We start from the raw sequence: 16,564 nt of genomic DNA on the forward strand, positions 1-16,564 counted from the left end.
GGCAACTGGTGTCTCTAATAGTTTCACTCTCTGTCATTTTCCCTTCCAGGAAGAGCAAGTTAGCAGGCATAAGCTGGATGAGTTCTGCACCTGACAGTTTGGCTCTGCTAAAAATAAATGAGTCAGGATCTTGGATATTTTCTTCAATATATGCAAAATGTAAAAACAATATACTTAACAGCATCAGTACTTTAGGTTGGCATTGTACTACTCTTAGTTATTTTTAGTTGCTATTGTTATTGGTGTTTGAGCATTGAACTCAAAGCCTTGTGCACATTAGGCAACTGCTGGACTATGGATCTCTCCTCTGGTTCCCAAAGTGGAATCTGTGATTTGATGGAATCCGTAAACTGGAGTGATGGCATCCCCAACCTACAGTCCACACTGACATAATGATATTTTTCTCAAATCTTCCATTCCTTCTTCTTGTACATCTCACTTGGCAGATAGAAACAGTGGTCATTATATACTTCCCTGATATTTAGGTAAAGGAGGTAGCAACGTGTCAATTTCAGGGATGAGCTAGGCCTGAAAGTGATATTTTCCGAAATGCAATTTGTGATTATCTTTCCTCCTCCTCCTCCTCCTCCCTCCTCCTCCTCCTCCTCCTCCTCCTCCTCCTCCTCCTCTCCTTCTTCTTCTTCTTCTTCTTCTTCTTCTTCTTCTTCTTCTTCTTCTTCTTCTTCTTCTTCTTCTTCTTCTTCTTCCCCTCCTCTTTTTCTTCTTCCCTCTCCCTTTCTTTCTCTATCTTTTATCAACATATACTAATTGCATAAAATAATATTTTCTTATGATGTTTTCATACAAAAATATTCTTTGATCACCGTCACAACCCAGTACCCCTTGTCCTCTCCACACCCACTGCTGTCCTTCCCCTTTCTATTTACTTTTCTATCTTTACCATCCATTTCCTGGATATGACTTAATCCCTCTCTTCCTTAAGACTTTTGAAGAATTCTAATTGCTTTGAACCAATATTGTGTTGGACATCATATGGAAATATATCCCTTTGGTAAGGAAAAAGAAACTCTGACCCTCTGACCTTTCTAGTATCAAGATTTTCCATCATTCCTTTAAGTCTAAGACCACAGCTTAAGTGTTTTCTCACTTACATTAAACTTTAACTTCTTGGTGGAAATTAGCATTTATGAGCTAAAGGGCAAGTTTAAAGAATTTGGTAATGGTCTGATTTATAGTAGGGCATGATAAAATCAATATACATAGTGTTCTTATTAAAGGCTGTTAGAGGATTTTTGGAGAAAAATCAAATTTCTAGGAATTGGGAAATTCATGAAGTTTGGCAGAGTTCTTAATGATAATACTAATAATGATGATAATAGTAGTAGTAGTAGTAGTAGTAGTAGTAGTAGTAGTAGTAGTAGTAGTAGTAGGCTGAACCTGATAAAGACATGTAGAAAGAGTTCTGAGTAGAAAATGGATGTTATTCAGGGATAAGAAGGAAGAAGAATCTTCAGCAAAATGCCATACAGGAAATGTGGGTTTCAACTTTTGAATAAAGTGAAGGGGGCTGATGTGGTGATATTTTGTTTATGATATAACAAATAAAGCTTGTCTGAAGATCAGAGTGAAAGGCTAGTCACACTACTTAGCCTTAGACACCAGGCCATGGTGGCACACACCTTTAATCCCAGCACTTGGGAGACAGAGGAAGATGGATATCTTTTAGTTTTAAGGCCACCCTGACCTATATGAAATTGATTGAGTCTAAAAGAGAAACAGAGCTCACACAAAGGTGATCCCAGTACTTGAGATGACATGCTTTTAATTCCATCACTAAGGAGGTGGAGACAGGAGGGGATATAGCTGGGCTGAGAGAGGAATATAAGGTGGGAGGAGACAGGAGCTCAGGGCAGTCTGAGCAGCAGTTAGTTTGAGGAGGTAGTCTGAGGAGGCAGTCTAAGGAGGCAGTCTGAAGACAGGATTGCCCCTTTGGTCTGAGGTAGAGGTAAGAACTAGTAGCTGGTTGCTTTGCTACTCTGATCTTTCAGCTTCCCCTGCCAGTGAATATGTGACTCAAGCTTTTTATTATTACTACTGACTGGAATTTGTGCTACAGGCTGTTGTAGAAAGGAGACCAGCTTTACAAGTGATGAGCAATGCCATGGCAACTAAACTAGAAAAAAGATGATAAACAAGAAAAGTATAAAACCATATTACTCCTAAGTATAGACACAAATATTGTTATATGTGCGAGTCCTCTTTTCCTCTCAGCCTGTCTGCTATCAGTCAGAGAGGAGAAAGAGGAAGAAAGAGTAACACAAAGTTTTGTACACAGCCTGTGAGCATGAATGGAGACAGCCTTTGGGAGACAAACTTTGTTAAATCAGCTCAACTTTATTCCAGAGTATAAAGAATATATAGGATTTGGAAGTCTGGGGAAAACCTCTAATTTCCAAGTGACATGCTCCTATCACAAGGCTTAGTATATGGCAATACGGTCCTATCAAATTGGCTAGAGCATTTGCTTAATTACCAAGAGAAGAGAGCTTGCAGGGAACTGTGTCAAGGGTCACCCTTGAGATAAGTCAGGCATCCTGGGCCTAAAGACATCCTCCAGATAAGGAGGTAGAGAGCAGGAAACTTTTGCTTGGGGGAAGGAGTCCTCCATGTTGCTGAGCTTAAACAAAGCTGCCAGGCTATGGAAAACTGCAACCCCTGATCACCAGGGTCTTCCAACACCTATAAATTAGTAGCAGATGTAATATATACAATATATTAAAAGTAATAAGATAATATCAACTGGCCTTCTATGAAGACAAAATGCAATACAGTTCATGACAAAATCTAGAATAAACCCTGCCATACATAAGTATACTGTTACTGTATGAGTATCAATGAATGGATTAATACTAATACAGTCTTAAAGTCTACCTCAGAATCTGAGAATACGCTCACAAAATGAACCAAGCTCTACCTTCAATAACTAGTCATGCTTCAATACTTTTAACACATCGCTTCTTCATATGAAATATTGTACTTACTCTTTTCATGATCTAATCATACAGTATATGCCAATATTGATTTGTAGGCTCTCCTAGATTATTATAGGAATAAATAATGCACATGTCACCATTTCTTCCATTATAACTAATCATTAATACTCTCGGAGTCTAAAACTCACGAGCTACCAAGTTTTTCTTTATTCCCTTTCCTGTTATTTCATTGTACTGTGCTCAAAATAGCTACTTTTTAGTACAACTATATTTAAATAAAAGAGAAGTCACCATTTTGGCTATTCCTCTTCTGTTTTGTCAAAGACAAAACTGATAAGATCATGACTTTCAGGGTTGTCACAATGGTGTGCATCTTTAACCCCACTACTAGAGAGTCAGAGGAAGGAAGGCATGTCTGATTTCAAGGCCAGTCCCTCTACAGAGGAAGTTCCAGGCCAGTCAGGTTTACTCCAGGTTTACTTAATGAGATCCCATCTTTTTTTAAAAAGGGAGTGTTTCAATTTTAGAGGAAGTAGTTCAAATACACAAGTATCTTTTTTGTTAACTCAAAGACTAATATTGAAGTTTAAAGTTGTTTCATGTTATAGAAATGGTTTTCAGATTCTATTGAACAGAATGGACAACTATAGAGCAGACTAAAATATGAAAGTACTGGAGAATATAAAACCAAGCTGATATTGCTTACATGGTGTCAATTGTGTTTTTTACTCACTCATAATGAGAGTTCTCTAATAAATGAAACAGGAAAAAAATAAGTGGATGGGTACCCTGTGGCAAATACTTCTGAAGGGCATGATAATCTAAAATGCCTTATGTGAAAAAAAATGTTTATTCTAAACTTGACTACAAACTAGGTCACAGGAGAAGCCAACCCTACAACAGCCACCACATGACAGAAGATGAAAAAGACAGAAATTATTACTGAGACTTGGACTCTAAAGTCACTTGGGGATATTGGGAACTTGCAAAGAAGAACCACAGAGATGATTAAAGAGTTGCAAAATGGGACCTCTGGGGAAAGATGAAAAGAACTGAGCTTGGTTAGCTTGGAAGTGGGATGATTAAACAGTAGTTTCATCATAATACTAAAAATATAGAGCGCAACTGATTGAGAATGGTACTGAACATGATTTCATCATCATATTCTCCAGAATAGAAAGAAATGTGCCAGCCATACTATCTAAAAGATATGAATTAAGTATCTGAGAAGGGGCGTTTGCACAAGTTGATGATACCATGGATGATCAAAGTTTCAAACTAGGCTTTCATTTCGAAGCATTTAATATTTACAAATAGAAAAGAAATGGATGCAGTTGAGAAAAAAGAAGAAACAAAGAGTGTGTCATTTCTAAAGGGTGTAGCCCTGGAGGCCTTCTCAAAGTGTTTTTCAGGTGTGTGGTTCATGGGTCAAAGAGAATTTGCTGAATTCAGTAGTGAGTTGCTGTCACTTTTGAGTGGGAAACTTACACCCTGTCTTCTCATATTTAATTTTCATAACATATTTAATTTTATAATGTATCTTTGTGTAACAATTTTTAGTGTTTATGTTTGGTTCTTAAATATAATCAGGTACATCTAAATACTGCAGAGAGATTCATGAATGATTCCCAATAGAGAGTATTTCCTCAGTATAGAAAATGTTTCACTGTCACTGGACGATGTGCATTCCTTTGACCAATGAAGCCCGTCTGCATGTTAGTGCCTCTGAATTGCAAAGTTACCCTACAATTAGAAACTGTTATAGAGAAAAATTGACATATGAGACTAAATATCACTTTTTTAAAAAAAATTAAAGACTGGATATGGGCAGACATGGAGGAAGACACCCATATTGATACCAGTACTTTAGATCCTGAAGCAGGGAGATTGTTAAAAGTTCTAGGCCAGCCTGAGATATAGAGTAAATGCTTGTCTAAATAAAAAGTCTCATAACATGAGCATTCTGACATAATCCTTCTCTCTCTCTTATACATTGGATAATGTTTGATCTCATCCAAACCAAATTTTACACAGCCTAAGTAAACCCAAACTTATTTAAAAACCCAACTCTTATTGTTTGGTTTTCAGTGGGTTTGTTCTCCTTTCTTGGCAACAAGGAGCCTGACACCATAATACAGTAGAAAACTTACTTAAATGCAGTGATGAATAAACTTGGCCAATGCTTGGGTAACTATTTGCCAAAAAAAATTCAGAGAGATTGCATTTTAAGTATTGTTCCATTTAAGAGGTGGAGATCTCATCTGCAGAACAAAACTGCCACCCAACTCTTATCATTGGAGTGTGCTTTGTATAACCGTAAGTGAAATTAGATTTCTCATTAATGAAGCAGATAAATCTGAATTTATTTCCTGAAGAGACAAGATATGGATTCCAGTAATGGTGTTTTAAAACACACTCTTGTGTACTTACCTAACATTACAGTATTTTAAACTAATAGAAATCCCGGCCATCCAAAGTAGCTTCATTAATTTCACACTGTGCACATAGAAATAAAGTGCTATGCTCAGCATAGGCTTCCCAGGTCTTTCAATCCCATCTATTTACCTATTCCTGTAGTGTCATTTACTGAGCACATTTGTTAGTGTATGAACTAATGTATCCTAGAAGTAAAGTCATTTTCATTGTTAGAATCTCTCCCTCTTAAGCTGGAAAAGAGTTTTCCAAAAGCAAAAAGAAAAGGAGGACTTTTCTGTCTTCTGTCCCGATATCTTACACTTTGAATCAAGGAATAAAAATTGGCCATCCAATAATAAAGCAATAGAGTAGTCACATGCCCTGAAAAATGATGTCTGATTTCCTTATTCCTTCCCATAATCTCCCCTTTTCATATTGTCTCATTTTAGAATAGGTTGTTTCTAAGATAATTGGAAGGGGTTTTGCTCATAATAATGTTTTTAATAATATGACAGGCACATCAGACTCACACAGGTGTTTCTTATACTTTCCTAAGGAAATCAAGGTTTCTTAAGAACACTGAAGGCATGAATGTTGGGAGTGGATCTCACCACATTCTCTAGTTAACAACTCAATCCAGAATTTTCTCTTCTCAAAATTCCCACCAAAGTCAACAGGTAGAATGCCTGTGGCATCAACTCAAAGTCCTTAGTGGGGTGCATCAGTGGAGTTGTCCAAAGTGGCTGTGGAAACCACCTCTACAAATGTCCTGAGCACCAAAGCTTGCCTCATCTATGAAGATTCAGAAGCAGTGCAATATTCACACGAGATCATTTAGGATCCAGTATGATTCTGTAAGTAGAGAAAAACATCTGACTGTGATTCCTGCAAGCCAGGTATTCTCTAGTACTCATTGTACTAAAAGCTGGAGAGATTGTGAAGAAAGACTAGAAACATGTACATAATGATATTTTTGTTGTACAGTGTGTTTCCACATCATACTTCAGTCATCCACATCATCTATCTCATCATGGTAGCATGAATGTTCCTCTGACAGGAAAAAGCTCAACATGGGCCTTATTAAACGGATTATCAGAGAGGGATCTCCTCCACTTAGGTCTTTTATCTGGCTGAAAATGACATCAGCTTCCCAAAGTCATCAACAATGATTGAATTATATAAAGAGTTTACCAATATAAGTCAAATGACATGCAGGAGTAGGTTAATAAATTTTTTTGCTGCAAATATCCATGGTTTTATCTAAAGTACTGGAGACAAAATATGATAAATATGGTCATCTTTAAAATTTGAAATTATGAATTAAAGAACGCAAAACACTAAAATTTTCAGGGTTCTTGAACACCTGCAAAAGAAATGACTCTTCTTGATGATGGCTGCCATTAACACAGATCCCTGTGTCATCATCCTTGCTTCTTGGAACATCTATGACAAGAATATTCAGTTAAGACAGTTAACTCTACTGGAAAGTCAAGGGATGAACAATTCTACCTGAGTGAAATTACCATCATTCTTTTCTTTTTAAGTTTTCAGAGATGCCCTCTCTCTCACAGAGGCTCCTTTTAGATAGAAATTACATTTGATGTTTATCGGCTGTGCAAGGTGTGTGCAGTGGTACCCACAGAGCTTAACCCAGACAGAAGTAGTTTGTAAATCACACACCTCTTCCTTTATAGTCTTTGGATGCGTTTAAAAATAGGAATGTGTTGTTTTTCTAGGCAAGGGTGTAGATTGGAGACATATGATATAGCTCAAAATATGAACCCTTAGAAAAGTGAAACACAGGTATTTCACTCTAAATTGATAAATGGGATTTTCCTGAGCTCAAAGGAATTATTTAGTTCACTATTGAATTGCTGTTAAAAATGTATTACATCTGAGTAAACAGACAGACCCAAATTGAGATCCATTGGGAAATAGCATTAATGCATTTCATACTATTCACAGAGAGATGAATGCTGAATTCAATGCAACATGGATTAAAGAGGTAAGAAAATACATCCTCAGGAATCTTAGGTTGAAGGACACAGATGTAGAGACACAAGGGATCCAGTGTCACTAGTAGACAGAGACTCAAAAGGGAATAGAGCACACTTCAATGTCTTCTTCTGATTGGTCCCTAAGAGATTGTCAAATTTCTTCTTGATAATATGCAATTGAGAAAGAATTTATGCAATATGCAGATGTGGGAAGACACAAAGCACAGGAGAACAGACAACCAGGACTCTGGAGAAGCAATAGTTAGGCTCAGCCAGATCACACTGAGGAATGGAAACAAGTGATTGAAAAAAAGTGATGAGCCTCCAAGACCCAGAGTTCCTTTGTTTTCTATGGTGCCTCTTAGAACAATGTTTTTATGATGGACTTAGTAAATGTAAGGAAGCGTACATGGTGACAACAGATATTTGTTGAGGAATTTTGTATAAGGTTTTGAAGAAAAATCTAAAGCAAAATATCCACACTCCCATTTAAGTTCCTTGGGTAGACAAATAGATTTTAAACATACTAATGTTTTGAGCACTTTGATTTCTCTATATACTTGATGTCAATACTTGGAAAGCATCATCAATCTCTTCAGGAAATCAGTATTTCTAACAATAAAAGAAGTGCAGATTCGCATCCACATCTACATACCTCCCAGGATCCGCATCTGTTCTCTGTTCAGTAGCTACTGTTCTCTTTTATGTTACTTCCAATATTTCGCTTTTATATTTTCCTCTCCTTTTTTCATGTGTATGTGTGTAGTATTCATGTATGTGAGTATGGACACGTATGTGTGCCTCTGTGTGTGTGTGTGTGTGTGTGTGTGTGTGTGTGTGTGTGTGTGAGAGAGAGAGAGAGAGAGAGAGAGAGAGAGAGAGAGAGAGAGAGAGAGATAGAGAGAGAGAGAGAGTTTGTGTGTCTATCCACAGGCATCTATGTGGGGGTGCTGAAGTTGATGTTACATATTTTCCTTGATGAGGCTACAATCATATTCTTTAAGGCAGTTTCTCTCAATCAAACAGCGTTTGAAGACACATCTAGACTCCTTAGTCAACTTGTTCCAGAGATTTGGCCTCTGAGTCCCCAGGCTGAGTTCCACACCCACATTTGTATGATGGATGGAGAGCTGAACTCTGGTCCTCCTGCTTGCACAGAAAACACTATTGAGGCATTTAAACATAGATTTTATTTTCTTTGTAGTGGTTGTGTTATTTATTTTATTGTTAGCATAAATTGAGTTATGAGGATATAAAAATGTATTTATAATGCTGATGCAAGCAGAATCCAGCTGCATATGAATATACTGGAAATAATTTGGGGGAGATATTACAGTTACATAAGAGCCTTTAAGATGCATTTAGATATATTTACCTCACATTTAAAGATTGATCATTGTGTTTTAAAATCTCATTTTAAGTTTCTAAATCTTTTATAATGAAATGGATAATCCCCAATATAAAATAAATGTGTTTCAGTGTATGGATTAGTGGTGTCATTAAATTGTTATTTTTCTATCTTTTAAACATTTGTCTAATAATTTACTTACTATCATTCACTATAGGAATTCAGAAATGCAAATGAACCATTAGAACATATTCTCTCTTTCCTCCAATGCCTAGTATCTATTCTTGCCTCTTTTTGTAGTTTTAATCTTGGTGCATCTATCAAATCCTTGGGGAGCAGAGTCAACAAACCAATTATTCTCAATGCTTATATGTCTTCTTTTCTATATTATTAGAAAGTGGTTCCTACTGTATATAATAAAAATGTTGGCTGGAGTTTTTACATGGTATTCTCTAGAGGAATAAATGCCTAGTATATTTTCAAATTTATAAGGCATTCCTGCATGTCTGCAAAATCCATGGAAATATGTTTTATTTGATTAACATTTGACATTTCACTGGGCTTTCGATCTTTAAAATTCATTTTTATTGCTATATACTTTTTACACCATGTATCCTTTCTCCTTGGAGTTACATAATGAAGTACAAATTTAAAAGATTATTTCAGGAGTGTTCTTTATCTCAGTCTCCTCAGATCCCTGATTGTACAAGTAGTAGTTTTAGATAGAGATGTTGAATTACTTGCCTTTTGTTTTGCTTTATTTTATCAGAGGTCTTGAATATGTATTTGCATCTATCTTATCTTTTGACATCAAATATTTATCATTGCAAGGGTCACCCTCTTGTATCCAAAAGCATAAGTAGAAAAAAATTTCCTTTGTAAGGAAAATGTAGTTCACCAAAACCAATTCCTAAATGAAAATATTTACACTGAACAAAAATGAATTTGGGACATTCAAGATGATTTACTGTCCTCCATTCTGCTTTGAAATCTCTTTGGTGGAAAGGTGTAGTAGTCAGGGTTTAAAAAGTTCTGTATTCATAGCCAGACTCTCTAGTTTCAGATCCCATTCCTATGATCTTTCAAGTTGCAGAAATATCTAACGCAGATATCCAACATTTGGCACATCATTGATTTTTCTTAGTATTCAATCACATAGCACCTTTAATATACTTATTATTTCAATAGTATTCAACAAATTACAGTAATCATTTCCATTTTTTTAGCATTGGGCAAATTTTAAAATGAAACTCTACTAATTAATGGTGGGCATACAGACCTTGTCAAGGACTTCAGACATGATATACACATGTGACAAGAAGACAATATTTAGGACTCAGCACCCCAGAGATAGCTTGAATTCCAGAGAGACATCTCTGTCAAAGTCATATTTTGGAGCCATCAACATCTGTCAATTCCATTAAGAATTAAAGTTCAGCCACTGAGGTTCTTGAAGCTATAGAGTGTCCAGTAGAGCAGACTATTCCATCTGACCTACATCTGTGATCACTTCATTATCCACTCTAGAATCTTTGTCCTCCTTTCAGTGGGCTCACAATGGTCCAAGATACACCCCCTTGTAAATAACTGTAATACATCTGTCTCAGAATGTACTCTGGAGAACCAACTGGTAATCTTTCTGTACAAAGACTACTCACAATACTAGATTTTCTGACAAAGTATATGTAGTTTATGATGGTAAAAGTGAAGAGATTCTTTACAGTCAAAAGCAAATTTGAAGTTGGTACTATACTCAGTACCACTTCCAGTTAGGATCCTTGTAAAGGAAAATAAGCATAAAGATAATTAAACATGATATATGAACTTCTGAATCAGCTTTATACTGTGAAGTTGCATCCTTGACCAATGATCTGTTACTTACCTTATATAAACATCACCACAAATCTCCCTTGTCACTTTCCCACTCCTGTTGTTCATCTTTTCAACTAACCCAACTATTCTATATAGTCTTTTGTTTGGAATATATTATCTATAGGTATGAAAATGTCATAATGAAACTTACATGCAATTAATGTTTGTGAACAAGACATTGTAAGTGATCATCATATACAGTGTGTGCATTATGCTACAGCTGATATAATTGTAAATTAGCATATAGTGCTTTTCAAAGTAACTGCTAATTACTTGTTTTACATAAAGCACATTTAATTCCACTTAAATGTTGAAACATGATAGGTCTGTGAGTTCTCAAATGAGTTCTGAAAGATGGAAGGGTCTGATCTGAATAGATGAATATGATTAATTACATTATTGTTGTATATATAAATAAAGTAAAAATATATTGAATACCAATTATATGCCAAGAATTATGACGACACTGGTAGTGGGGGTGAAGTGTATTCTCTCTCTTCATTTTTTTCAGTGTATGGGGAATATTATCATGTAATTACACATAAAAAGACATGATATAACTACCAGGGAAAAAGATATTTATTTTATTGAGATATTTTTAGTGGTAACTTTTCTGAGAAAAATAGATCACAAAAGTTACTATTGATCAAAGGCATGAAAATGACCACAATATTTGATTCTATGGAAAGGACAATTAATGCGTTTTATATAACTGAGTAACATTTTATTGAAAAATGAGACATTTTATATAAATAAATTGAGGGTGAAAATATGAAGCTCAGAAAGTAAGTGAACAGAACTGAGGCTGAAGAAAGACTTTATTTTTAGTGTTCCCCTAACTTTGTTCACACTGTATTCTAAGTCCTAGAACATAAAAGTAAGCAAATGAAATGATATAAATAAATATGTATTTTATATACTTTAAAATAGCATTGAAAGTTAATCTTCCTATAAGGGTAAACTTATAAAACAGTCCCAATTAAGATATTTATTGAATCATGTCCTTAGACTAACAAAATATATTTAGGGAAACAAAAAATTACTACAAAAACATTTTAGAAGTATTGACTTGCAAGTTTCTGGCTTTTACAGTGTAAGAATGCCTGCTACCAGAGAAGAAAAGTAATAATGAATCTTATCTGTGAATGCTACAAGCTACGACAATGACCTTCCTGTAAAGAAATTCTACTGTTACAACAGTGGCACAAATGGTATAAGTGTAACCAAGCACTTCTGCTTATAATTAATGACTACACTTGGAGATGCAATTCATACTCAGCAAGATTACTGTGGTTTGACAGATCATAGACCCTAGAGATGAACTTACTAGTATTACTCTGTTAGCAAGACATGTATTAAGTCAATATCTAATGGTTTATTTTTTTACAAACAAATACAAGTTCATGTCTCAAATCTCATCATAGACACTTATTTTTTTATAGTAGATGGCAATTAAAACAGAGACCCACAACTGTTAGAGATGTAGAGTAAGTGATTATGGCATAGAGAAGCAGATAAAAGGCTGTGAAAATATTTATACCTAAAGATGAATAAGGATTGGTAGCAAACAGATGGATTTTTATATATGCTAGGGAAATACATTTAAGAGCATTCTGCTCCTTGTTGGCTTATGGAATATGGAAGTTACTACAATGGCATCCATGCTTTTATAAAACAGAGTGGGTTGTTGTTTCAGTCTCTGTCCGAGAGGGATGAGTTGGAAAGGCCAGGGTTATATAAAGACACCTGAGGAAGATGGTTTTGGGCTCTGGGTGTAATTGTGATTCCACACTAAGACCTTGGTTACAAAGGAGACATTCTGAAAGGACACTTAGGCTCTTCCTTTTCAGACTGTCATAATTTCTCATTTGTAGAATTGGTGTTTAATGAGCTTGAAGGCTCGGAGCTGAAGCTGGTATTTAAAGAAGAGATGCAAAAGACTTTTACCTTATGTCTACCAAAGAAATGCACCATGGGAAACACACACACACACACACACACACACACACACACACACACACACACACCCGTGTCCCAAATGGATGAGTAAATGAGGATTCCTACATTATAAAAGTACCTTTGAGATACTTTTCTTTATTTAAAAAATAAGTGGATACAATATGATTTTTATTTCCAAGTATTTTTTCAAATATTTAAGTATGTTGTGTGTCTAATAATAAGTGAATTTTGACCTGGTGTTAGTGTAGTGAAGATCCCAAGTATCCATGAAACATCCCTGTAGTAAAGATTGACATATCCGGAGAGATGTCAATGTGAGTTGGTAGATCCTGTGAAAGGCAGGGTGCAGTACAGGTATTTCAGTTATTTGACACATGTCACTGGGGGCCTATGGGATTCTAGTCCACATTCTCTCTCTCTCTCTCTCTCTCTCTCTCTCTCTCTCTCTCTCTCTCTCTCTCCTCTCTCTCTCTCTCTCTCTTCTCTCTCTCTCTCTCTCTCTCTCTCTCTCTCCCTCTCTCTCTTTCTTTGTTTTCAAGACAGGGTTTCTCTGTGTAGCCCTGGCTGCCCTAAATCTCACTCTGTAGACAAGGCTGGCCTTGAACTCACAGAGATCCACCAGCCTCTGCCTCCTCAGTGGTGGGATTAAAGACATGCACCACCAACACCTGGCCCAACCTTACTCATTTAACTTCCCACTTAATTAAGCAGTTCTTTATCCACCACTCTTACCCTGACAAGCAGCTTTACTACAGACTGAAAAGTCCTGAGACATGCCTACCATGCCCAGGAATACCCAAACCAGTGGACCAAAATAAGCTCTTTCTCTTTGTACATTAATTAACTAGGTATTGGTTGTTGTTATGGAAAGCTATCATAGATAGTCACAATGGTGAAATGAATAGAAAACAGGATTGTCTCTAAATTCATGCACATTATTTTAGAAGAATTAGTGCTTATTGATTGTGCTCTCTTTTTCTCACCCTTTACAACTTTTCCTATTTTTAAGATGGAAATGAAAAGATCACAATTACTTGGTTGGAGTGTATGAAATCTGTACATCTGAAAATTCACACTGTAGTGTACAAATTAGTATATAAGCACTAGGGAAATGTCTGGAGAGCTACAAAGATGACACCAACTAACAATCTAAGCAACAGAGGAGAGGCTACCTTAAATGCCCTCTCCTGATAATGAGATTGATGACTGACTTATATGCCATCCTAGAGCCTTCATCCAGCAGTTGGTGGAAGTAGAAGCAGACACCCACATCTAAACTTTGAACTGAACTGGAATCCCATTCCAGAGAAGGAGGACTGATGAGCAAAGGGGTCCAGACCAGGCTGGTGAAACCCACAGAAACAGCTGACCTGAACAAGGGAGAGCTCTTGGTCCCCAGACTGATAGCTGGGAAATCAGCATGGTACAGATCCAGACCCTTTGAATGTGGGTGTCAGTTAGGAGACCTCGGAAATCTATGGGGCCCCTTGTAGTGGATCAGTACTTATCCCTAGCATAGGAATGGACTTTGGGAGCTCATCCCACATGGAGGGATACTCCCTGAGCACAAGGGGGTGGGCCTAGGCCCCATCTCAAAGGATATGACAGACCCTGATGACCCCCTATGGAAAAACCTCACCCTCCCTGGGGAGCAGAAAGGGTATGGGATAGGTAGGGTGTTAATTTGGGGGCAGGGGAGGAGGGGAGAGAGAGGGAATTAGGATCCACATGTAAAATAATCTTTGTGATTTAAATAAAAAAATAAAATAAAATCTTAGTCACAGTTTGCTTTCTATCAATTTGATAAAACAGTACTTCCAAAATAAGCCTGGGAAGAAACAGATTTATTTCAGTTTGCATTATACTCCATTATTGAGGAAACTCAGATCAGGAGCTCAAGGCAGGAACCTGGAGGCAGAAACTGAAGCACGGTTACAGAAGAATTCTGCTTACTGGATTACTCCCTTGGGCTGCTTAACATTTTCATATAACTCAAGACCATCTGTCTTGGAATGATACCACTTACAGTGGGCTAGAGATTTTGCATCTGTAATTAATCAAGAAAATATCCTATATACTTGACTACAGACCAATTTGATAGACATATTTTATTTCAAATGTGATTCCCTCTTCCCAGATGACCTCTGTGACACTGATAAAATATTAACCAGCACAACGACTTTTAAACCACCAGCTATTAGATTTTATCTAAGATCCTGAACTCTTTCTCTCCCAATTTCAAGAAGCAACAGGACAATGAGCTGTTCTGGATTGTGTTACTGACCTTTTAACACCTACCTTTTATATCCAGGAGCATACCTACAGCCCTGTTATGAACCAGTGAGTAAAAATGAATATATTATTTGTCACCAATTTCTGCCTAGACTACTGTAAATGAAGGGAGAAAATAATTGTTTTGACAACATATCTTAGAGAAGACCCACTACTAATTTTTAAATATACCTTCACATTCATTATAATTTTATGAATGGTTTACAACCCCTCTTTTTGATTTTTTCCCTTTGTTTACATTTTTGTTTTTATTTTAGTGCTTGTTCATCTATCTGTCTTTTAAATCTTTAAATTCTAAATATCACTCACACAGGAAAGCTCCTTTAGTAGACTAGAAAGGAAACAATAAATTCTATTGGTATTGTTTACTGGAAAGCTCTAGGAATATGAAACATTTGGTAAAATTTGTTATTATTTATATTATTCCTTTTATTGAAAATTGATTTTTTCCTCACGTAATATATCCTGACTATAGTTTCCCTTCCCTCTCCTCTTTCCAATTCCTCCCCACCTCCCATTCCATCTGGATCCACTTCCTTTATGTCTCTCATTGCACAGCAGTCTTCTAAGCAATAATTAAAACATAATTATATAATATAATGATAAAACAAAAGCTAAAGCAACAGAATTGAACAAAACAAACATAAGGGAAGGATTCCAAGAGAAGGCACAAGACAAAGAGACCCACTCATTTGCACAATCAGAAATCCTATAAAAACACTAAACTGGAAGGCAAAACATATATGCAGAGGACCCAGTCCACTGCCTCAATCTCTGAGTTTTGATCATGGTAAATTAAACGGCTTTGTTTCCTTGGTGTCTTCTACCCTTCTGTCTCTTCTTCTAGAAGATTTCTTGAATCTGAGTGAGTGACTTATTTAGGGCTGAATATTCCAAGTTCTCTCAGTCACTGCTTAATATCTGGCTGTCATTCTCTGTATTTGTTCCCATCTACTGCAGGAGGAAGCTTCTCTGATGATAGCCGAGCAAAGCCCACATCTCCCAGGGTAGCAGTGTCATCAAGAGTCATTTAATTGCTATTTTGCCCTTTTATTTTAAGACTAGTAGTATTTGGTGTTATCCTAGGTCCCTGAGCTGTTCAGTCTCGGGTTTTGGTCACCTGAAAAATGTCAGGTATGTGTTCCATCCTGTGGAGTGAACCTTAAGTAAAATCAGATATTGAGTGGTTTTTCCAACACACTTTGTGCTACCATTGCCCCAGCACATCTTTCAGGTAATGCAACTTTGTAGATCAAAGTTTTTGTGGCTGAATTAATGTTTATGTTTATTCTTTGGTAGCTCACAGGGTACTTTCCTATGCAAAAATTCTAGAAAGTATGGGTGAAGTCCCTGCGTAGGCACTAGCTTGATTTTTCCATGTTCAATGAGTTGGGTAGGTATTATCTTCAACAATGAGGCCTTACCATCAGCTTGTGGAGAGCAACCTGTAGTCTTATCAACAGCCTACATTGTTTAGGGATTCTCATGGGTCTCCTTTGGCCAATGACTCAGTTAGATGTAACTCAACCTGGGTACTAGAAATTTCATTTGGTGACAATATATGGCCCCCTGGGACTCCGTTTTTCCCATTTCTTGGTGGTTTCATTTTAATTGTCTTCATATATGTGTATATTTTAGTAAGCTTCTACTGTAATTAGTCCTTATTACCTCCTCAAATGACTCTTAATTTTAATTATCTCTCCTCTACTTTCCCCATACCTACTTTA

General features: G+C 36.5%; 1 long non-coding RNA gene across 3 annotated transcripts in view; it reads left to right on the forward strand.

The window, feature by feature from the left end:
- Positions 1 to 16,564, forward strand: part of LOC107979254 — a 59,553-nt gene that overhangs the window by 26,345 nt on the left and 16,644 nt on the right. The gene's annotated exons all lie outside the window — the stretch shown is intronic.

This window comes from Cricetulus griseus, chromosome 3 (genome assembly GCF_003668045.3).
Source record: "Cricetulus griseus strain 17A/GY chromosome 3, alternate assembly CriGri-PICRH-1.0, whole genome shotgun sequence".
Lineage (NCBI taxonomy): Eukaryota > Metazoa > Chordata > Mammalia > Rodentia > Cricetidae > Cricetulus > Cricetulus griseus.